The sequence below is a fragment of the Montipora foliosa genome, unplaced genomic scaffold (assembly GCF_036669935.1).
Source record: "Montipora foliosa isolate CH-2021 unplaced genomic scaffold, ASM3666993v2 scaffold_485, whole genome shotgun sequence".
Classification (NCBI taxonomy): domain Eukaryota; kingdom Metazoa; phylum Cnidaria; class Anthozoa; order Scleractinia; family Acroporidae; genus Montipora; species Montipora foliosa.
The window spans coordinates 616,117-625,401 of record NW_027179795.1 but is presented as its reverse complement, the minus strand read 5'-3'; the positions used below and the strand labels follow the sequence as shown (position 1 = coordinate 625,401).

At 39.2% G+C, this 9,285-nt stretch overlaps 1 long non-coding RNA gene across 1 annotated transcript; it reads left to right on the top strand.

Annotated features, from left to right (window-relative positions):
* Positions 1-1,750: 1,750 nt before the first annotated feature.
* LOC137989992 (uncharacterized) lies at positions 1,751-7,484 on the top strand. Its single transcript, XR_011121095.1, has 2 exons — positions 1,751-1,887; positions 6,672-7,484. It is a non-coding gene; the product is annotated as an uncharacterized lncRNA (long non-coding RNA).
* The last annotated feature ends 1,801 nt before the right edge of the window (positions 7,485-9,285 follow it).

Here is a 9,285-nt window from a genome sequence, read left to right as displayed (position 1 = left end):
TTAAAGTTTAAAGTTCTGCGCGCGCTAAAGAAAGCCAAAATAAACTTAAAATGTTCACATCTTCGGATTCTTCATTTCATTACCTTTACGGGGATATATAGTTTGCTGGAGTTTTACCGAAAATAAAGCACTGACGAAAGATTTCTTGGAGGGCACCCAAAAGGTTAGCATTAACCTTAACTCAGAACAGTACGATTCGTTCTAAATCGTTTTGATGAATCTAGCCGGGCAAAATGGTGAATCAGTTTATAACTGACGGGGATTCTGGTGGTTCAGTAGATGTCTTAACCGTACCCGTAAGTAACGGAACTTGATACAGGAATAGTTATATTGGTCTACATAACCTGAAGGCTATGTATATTGATGTTTGGTTAAGATGCAATAAGCTCTCGATTAATGTCCAAAAGACAAATTATGTTATATTTAGTCCGAGTCAGAGGAAAGTCAATCACAGTTTTTCTCTCTCCTTTGGGGTCAATCTCTAACTCAAAGCAATGTAACTAAATTTCTTGGGGTGTATCTAGACGAACACCTTGCTTGGAAATATCACGTAAACTTTGTCTGTAAACAAATCGCTAAATCAGTTGGTATTTTATCCAGGACGCGTTTCTACTTATCCTGGAAGACCAAACTTATGTTGTACTATACATTAATTTATCCATACATTACTTATTGTAACTCTACGTGGTCGTCCACTTACGTATCTAATTTAAATAGAATTTATTATCTGCAAAAGCGAATGGTGCGAGCTGTTACAAATTCAGAATATCGAGCACATACTGCTCCTCTTTTTTCTAAACTGAAAATCTTAGACATCTTCCAACTCAATACCCTCGATATTGCTAAATTCATGTTCCACTACCACATTAATCTGCTGCCTCCACTTTTCTTCAATCTGTTTATGACAAACAGTCAAGTCCATAAATATGACACAAGAACAGCCGGTAATTATCGTGTGCATTCCTGTCGCACGAACATTAAGAAGTTCACAATTCTTTACCAAGGACTTAGGGTCTGGAACTGTCTTCCTGCCCCTATTACCAATTTGTCAAGCTTTCCTATGTTTAAGAACAAAGTAATAGAGTTTTTATTAAAATAGTTTCTGAGTTAGTTCCTGCCGCACTCCTTCGCAGCCCTTATTTTTGTTTAATATTGTGATCTCGAGGTGGCCTCTCCTATAAGCCTGGTGGTTTCGTGAGGTCTCCTCGCCTAACAACCTGCTGTATGCTTTTTTAAAACCTGTTATACACATAAAGGCAAATAAATGATGATGATGATTATAAGGCAGCTTTGTAAGTAGTATTCACTTCATACTACAGTTAAGTTAAAATTCTGTTCATAACGTTTTTGAGATTTTACGAGTGACAACACAAATATAATAATTTTGAGATTAAAAGAGAGTAAATATCTTTGGCTCTGACTTTAAGCATGATACAAATTAAAAGTAATTATCTATCATATTTGTGGCAACCATCAGCATTTAAAAACATTTTTGGCGGTATAAACATATTTACGCTACCGCAACATTTTTGTGTATTGTTGTGCAAACGAAGCAAAGTTTGTGTTGTAACAGTGCTTGTCATAAAATACAATTTACCAAACATGCATGCAAGTTATGTGACCAGCGTTTTTAACGTTAATGTATACACAACTGCTAAATAATTTAGCAGGGATGAGTGCATCATGTTTTGAAAATATAATATGTACTTATGACGTCAGCGGGATGTCCGATAAATAGCGGATGCACAAAGAGAAAGTCAACATTTTCATGTATTTGCGGTCAGTACGCTGCAGCAGTGGAACAGTTACAGTTTGTCTCAAGTTCGTTGTTCTAGTTGTCAATTCGGACTGACGTCTCACAGAAACAGATTATTAGGAGAAACTCAGGTATGATCTCAGTAATTGGAGACAGATTTGTTCGAAAACAAGTTTTATGGGCAACTCTGCAAGACCACGAAGCGTGCGAGCAAGCACGACATTATCTTGCAAACAATTTGTCAGGTACAAATCACTGAGGGATTGAAAGGCTCAGTCCATTTTAACCAGCCGGGAAACGTAGGATTATGAATAATGGCAATTTATTACCAAAGCGGAGTGACAAGTCACTGTCTTCGAAACGGTCGGGGCACATGATATGAAGTTAGGCCCCTACAATGTACTAGCCTGCTTGCAGGCGGTAGTTGTTGTGTCGCCACGAAACACTATCAGGCGCCATATTGGAAGAGCGTGGGATAGGTCTGGGCCCCGTGACAAAACGACGGGGTGGGGAGTGGGAAGAGCGGAGAGAAAACCGCCTGCCCGAAAACCAGCCTTTTCTCGGTAGCCGCCCACTTTCTTTTGAGCTTCCGGTTGCATGTCACGCCACAATAATTGACCAATAAGTAAGAGACTGTAATAAGGCTGTCAATCACTGAAGCGTGTAGCTGTAAACAAACTTGCTCTGGTCAACTAAAAAAGCCGTAAGAAATGTAAGCAAACCGGCAGAAACTGCAGCAAACGGTAACTGTAGGTTTTTCCCATTGCAATTTCTTGTTTAATACGGAAAGTTTGAAAAATTTGGCAGCGAGAAAACAGTGGGCAATATTCCTGTCGGTGCACTTTGCGATCAACTGCGGCTTTGATTTACGGTTTTGATTTACAGTGAAGCAATGCATTTTATGAAATCTAACTTGACGTTTCGTATGTGGCAACATACATTTTCAAAAGTAACCTTCATTATATGAAAAATATTTATATTTCAAAACAAATTGAGAACGAGCTGTAATAAAGTGACAATTAGCATTTAAGGTCGGATTCAATTCCTGTGTAAACAAGGTTTCGTTTGCAGTGGTAATCAGTTTTTCCAGACGCGAGAATTTCAAAATGATCCCATTTTATGTTATGTCCAGTAGTCATAATATGATCAGCAATATCTGATGTGTGTTCATGCTTGGAGAGCGTTTCAAAATGTTCAGCTTTTCTATCCTGCAGTCGGTGCTTCGTTTTGCTGATGTAGAAGTCATCGCAATCCCAACAATTTGCCTTGTAAACAACTTTCGATCTGTGGGAACGATTCAAGCGATCTTTGTAGGGAAAGAAAGATTTGATTCGCCGTGTGTTAAGAAAAATAACTTTGAGATTAACGATCTAATAAAACTTATTAACGTACACAAGATTAACTATGTTATTTTTTTCTTCATCTGTCTTTTGGCCGAAAGGAAGCGTTCCTCCAGCGTTTGCTCTGCAGAGCAGTAGATGAAGATAGGAGGATCTTCGATAATTTTCTTAGAACTCTCTGGGGTGAATTCTGCTGCCGAACACAAACCTTCCAGTTCGACAATCTGATCTGATATGATGCTCTTGAGTGGGCAAATTACAAGCACTGACACCGGACGACCTTCAAGTTTCTCAGTTTCGGCTATCGCAAACACTGTAAATATCATGCTTTTCCCAAAGCCAGTGGGAAGAACGGCCAGCACATCTTCACCATATAGTAAACTAACTATCGCCTGTTTTTGTTCACGCTTCAAAAGAACGCTCCTTTTTCTTGTCACCAAGAAATCTAAAGCACTTTGAATCGCTCGATCGACATTCGAGCTCATCATTTTGCCTATGGTGACAAGAGCGGTATATGAATATTAAATCTTGTGTCGATTGACAGCATGTCTGTCGACCAATCAGAAGACAGCGTCCACCGGCGGACGCTGCGAAATTGTGCTACTCAAAGGGGGCTGGTTTTCGGGCAGGCGGTTTTTCTCTCTCCCCTCCGCCCCCCTCCCCTCGCTCGCTTTGTCGACCCTCAACCCGGCCCAGACCTAGCCGCGCGAATCCAAGATGGCGACCTCATTACGAATTCCGGATTTTCGACCATCCAACCGCCTGCGTGCAGGCTAACAATGTACCGAAAGATTCTATGAAACTAACAATAACTGAAATTTCAACTTTTACTTCACAGAAGTATAAGCGAGACAACAATCCTATAAAGCAGGTTTCGTCGCATAGATCCACAAATAAACTCACTCAACGAACAATAAGCGATGGAATGTATGGCTGAGGGAGCACTTGAATTTGACGCACACCTAAGTGTGCAGGGCTCTCAAGAGAAGGGGAACACAACTACACTTTCCCGTCGATAGTTTTTAGGTAGTCGGCAAGGTAAATGAAGCAGGAAAGGAAAGATCAATTTTTTTTGTAACTATTAAAAAGTAGGCTTTAATAATTTGTTGTATGAGAATGACATCAGACGAAAATTTCTTCCACGGGGATTTGTCAAACGATCAATTCTACCCGAACAGCCAAGACACCTCACGTGTAATTGTAATTGTACTACATTTCAACACGGAGAGGTTCGTCCCTACAACCGGATTGACAGTTCACTTTCAGTCACTTGAATTTCTTGCTAACGTAATTTCCAACTGCATGGAAACAAGATTGGATTACCGAAATTTAACTCAAATTTATATAGCTTCCACAGCTTTTAGGGTTACTATTGAAAAAATGTGATTTGCATATTTTAAAACAATATAGAAAAAAAAAATTGCTTTCTAAGATAATATAATTTGACAAGATGTTATGAACGTTCAGGTCTTGAATTCCAAAAAGAGACATCCAAGATTTGGAGAGGTCTGCTCCACTTCTTGTTTATCTCCGAAAGTAGAGCATACTTCTTTCCAAAAGGATTTGACTCTCGGGCAAGAAAAAAGAAAATGTTCCAAGGTTTCTACAACATCTTCACAAGAAATAACATAGAGGAGATTCGATATTTTTAAACTTAAAAAGCTTGTCGTTTGTATACAAAATTCTGTTTAATATCTTACACTGGAACTCCCGTAGTTTAGTGCTTAAAGTAGCTCTGAAAGGTGTTAAATATTTTATTTCCAATCTAATTGAGACTCTTCAGTGTTGAAACTTTCTTCATATTTCTTTCTAGCAGTAGGTGCAGTGAACAATTTTGAAACAAAGTTGCTATAAAATGATTTTGATTGCACTTTTTTTCCAAGGGAAATTTTATCGTTTCCGTGAAATATGTAGAAAGAGAATTTAGTTCGAAGGGTGTGGTAAGATGAGCTATAAGTCATTTCCTGCTATTCAACAAATACCTCTATTCTAGAAGAATGGCGTCCAACAAGCTAATCATTAGAAATTATCATTTGGAGATAAACGAGATCTCAAAGGCTCCCTATCAAACATAAGCAACCCTGCACAGTCGTAAATTATACAGATGGTCAACCTTGTTTAGTCCAATACTACTAATCTTTCGATTATATACTGACTTTCTGCCAATGCAAATGAACGTGTTGTTCCAAAGTACCCGATTCACTATATCCTGTGTTGTGCTGGGATTGTTTTCATTTAATAAGGACCAGGTTTCAAGGCTCTTCATAAAACACAGGAACAGCAACCGGTAATTTCCTATAATCGAAATTACAACAAAACAAAAACTTGTCTCCAATGTTCTTCCCAAAGAAATATTTCCAGCCTGCTGGGTAGGTGTCCAGGTATTTCTTAATACACAATATTCTCTGAGTTGAGATCATAGAAACGATGTCCATTATTTTGAAACCTCCTCCTTCTATAGAATTTATCAAAGCTGCCCGCTTTACTTTGTCTTTGACAAAATCTAATCTTTTGCACGAAACTAAAGCTATGCGATAAAGGATTTTTGAGATGACAAAGGATTTAATAACTTGAATCGTTCCAATCAAACAAACGTTAACGCCTCTCTAAAACCAGATTTTTAACGATTCCTTTTTATAATTATAATAATCCTAGTTATTCTCTCATTTTGATTGGTTCTTGCCTCTGATCTATTAGAGTACGGACGGGTGATTGACGTTTCCATCAGCTTTTATGCGAATAAAGTTGAATTCTTTATTATATGAAACAAATAGATTCCATGTTGCCATGCGTCTGTTCAGTAAGAGATCACAGAAGACGTCAAAATGGGATAAGAACATCAGTGACACACTCGTCTTTCGCCTCGTGTGCCACTTTTTTGTTTTTACCACATTTTGACGTCATCTGTGATCTATTACTGAGGCGCATTCAGCACACGGCAATATGGAATGTATAAGTTAAATAGATTTCACAAAGCACTCAAAATTCCTTTCATAAAAACACCGATAATTATAGGTGAAATATACTCCTAATATTTTAAAGGTACTACTTATGCCATCCACACCCAATTCCGCTTGTATTAATTGAATATTACCCAGGGGGATTACCTCCGTCTTCTCGTGGTTCATTTTTAGGCCTGAGTATCCAAAAAACTGTTTTACGGTGTTAATTAGATGCTATTTAAGATGATCATTCTAACTGCGTCTCAAGTCCTCGTCCGGTTTTCTTGTGTCAACGCTTTCACCGACGTATCGAAATTAAACGTTAAATACATCCTTAAGAAATATCTAACGGAGCTTACTGACAAATACGTCCGATCTCCTCGAGCGCACAAAGTAAAATGGGTGTTTTCACAGAAGTTAAACTGAATAGAACAGAACTATAACGGGACTAGTCCTTCCTATCTAGTTGTGTAACGATCATTAACAATATGATAACGACAAATAGTATATGAATGAGGGGAAGGTACAAATAATACGACTTAAAAATATGGAAGGGTGAGCAAGGAAATGGCACGGTGAAAATTCCCTTTTTCTTTGGGCTAACTTTAAAACACTTAAGTGACTTGTTTTCAGATGGCTGGGAATTTGGCTCGAATTTACAGGATAGATGAAGTAACCAGGATGATGTCAAGTGGATATGGGCATGCCTTAAGAACACATGGTGAATTCAGAGATTTGCGTGATGATGGAGGAAGAAGGTACGCAGTCGCTGTGGACTCCTCATTTTCAAACAATCCCAGCTTCGTTGCGCTGGTAGCAATGGCTCTTAACTCTCCAGCTGGTCAACACGCATTGAGGGCACTAAACAACGTTGGGGATAGAGAGGTGATTAATCACACACTGGCAACCTCTACAATAGAGGGCGAGGTCATTCTTGGTGCCCTGAAAGATCTGGCTCACCCAATTAAAGTTGAATTTACCAGTGTTAGAGTAGTTGTTGTGCGAATTGCAGGGAACCCTGGAATAGGCATCCTCACTGCTTTTCCAGCCTGAACTGCTGTTTAACTGGTCCAGTGAAAATTAAACGATTGGTTCAGAACAATAGTGGAAACAAGGGCTGGAAAGGGCAACAATGGAAAAGCTGATTATAACTCTTAATTTGACATAATAAACTTAGTTAAGTTTGAATATTGCAAGTAATGCACCTGTTTTAATATACTCCCTCTTAAGTAAATAACACAAACAGCCGGTTCCCCAAGGTTGTGTAAGCCCCATATACACTAACGGATAATGATACAAAAACTTTAGAAGATTTCAAAAACTGTTTGTATGGTGAATAGAAATAGGTTTACAGGAACAAAAATGATGTAACAATGACAAAACTGTAATAAATATGACATAATTTCCATTGAACCTTAATAAAGACTTTGAATGTCCAGGTTAAAACTAGCACCGGTGATAGTCTAGATGATAAATGTTTATTATTCTAAAACATCTTTGCGGGCCGCTTCATAGAGTTGCTCGAAATAAACAATCTTCCCAGTCCGACCCTACTGTTAATTCAACAATGCACTTACATATGTTGCAACTTATGATCTGCCATCCATGTCCAACTGGAAGTTTGGGAGTTTCCAATTACTTGCCAGGCTGGGCATTCAACGTGTTTGTCGTAAACTAGAAACCAAGGCATTGGAAATTCACCAATTCTAGACGCCTGAGTTATTTATCACTCTCTTACTTGGTAAAGTATACAAAGGATACTGATCCAATCTTCAATGTACGCCTGATAGTGAGCGCCAGCACATTGGCGTGGGAAGTGACTACGGCCGGGCTTCGACGACTAACCGCAATTGCAATTCGGTAGACTGCAATCCGCGTCAAAATGTCTTGAGGCACATCACATTTTCTGTTAGAAATCACTCTTTGCTTCGTATTACAACAAATTCCAGCTTCCTCAACAAAAACCCCCTCCGCTCCCGAGCGACGTTGTACAGCTCAAAATTCTCGGAAACAAAATAAATACCAATATTTATTGGGAGGTGTGGGCGTTGGAAAGGAGTGCTGTAATGAACTGTTAAGTACAAATGAATGCGAAAGATTGTAGGTAAAGAAATAACGAGACAACCGTGTTTCAATCCATCGTAACTGTATGGACACTTTAGGGCACTCTGTCAGCAGAGTCCACGGGCTAACCCACGAGGACACTTCGGGTCTACGTCTTTGCACTCTAAAGATAAAACAAGAGATTAAAGGCCCCCTGTGCACGTACCACTGTCGTATGGCAAAGAAGAGCCTCGCAGGTTTTCTTAACTTATTCTAGCTGTGGTGCTTAATTGGATTGCTCAAAAGAGCGATCGATGAAAGGCGTGAAAAGAATGAGAGAAGGGAAAAGTATCCTTTACAGTTAAACACCTTATGCAGGCTTTTGGAACGATTCAGCTTGACAAGGAATAAACGGATTTCTATACATTTCATCTTTAGCTTTCTTCAACAATCGGAGACAAATTGTGGGAACAATATACTTTCGTAATTCTAAGCGACTTCAAAATAGAGGTGGATGGCTGGAAAACTAATCTATCCCAGCTTCCGAACCACTTCTACAAAAAAAAAAAAAGTTTCTTTTTCTTGCACCAGGTCAGATCTTCTCGTAGCCACAATGAAAACAACCTCGTCAAATTCCTGCGAAATTTACCGATGCGCGAACTCATTGGCTGTTTCCCGAGAAGTCCGAGACTATCAAGAATGACGTCATAGGAATTTATCTGGCATTGTGTAATGGCTTTCGGAGTCGTATTCTTTATCCAAAAAGCCATTAGATACACTAGAAATTATAGAATCTATCTGCAACTCCAGGATTTGGGGCAAGATGAGACAATCTCCTTGCTTCTAAAACTCGCTTTCGTCAACAAAACGCAGGAGGCAGTGTAGCCCAGTGGTTAGGGCGCTTGCCTTGAGATCCGGAGATCCCGGGTTCAAGACCCTCTCTGACCACTCGTTGAATTTGATCCTGGTACTCCCTGGTTCAACTTCTTAGCTGCACTTGTAAATAGCTAACTGGTTTGCCTCCGGCCAGTTGGGATTCTTAACAGTTGTTGTTATTGTTCTATTCTGTTGTTTCGTTGTGTTTCATTGACCCTGAAAAGCCCCATTGGGAAGCGGTCAATACGTATGTATGTCAGTGTATGTATGTATGTATGTAATTCCACACAGAATGCCATTTTAATTCTCTGATTTTGCGGACGTCTCG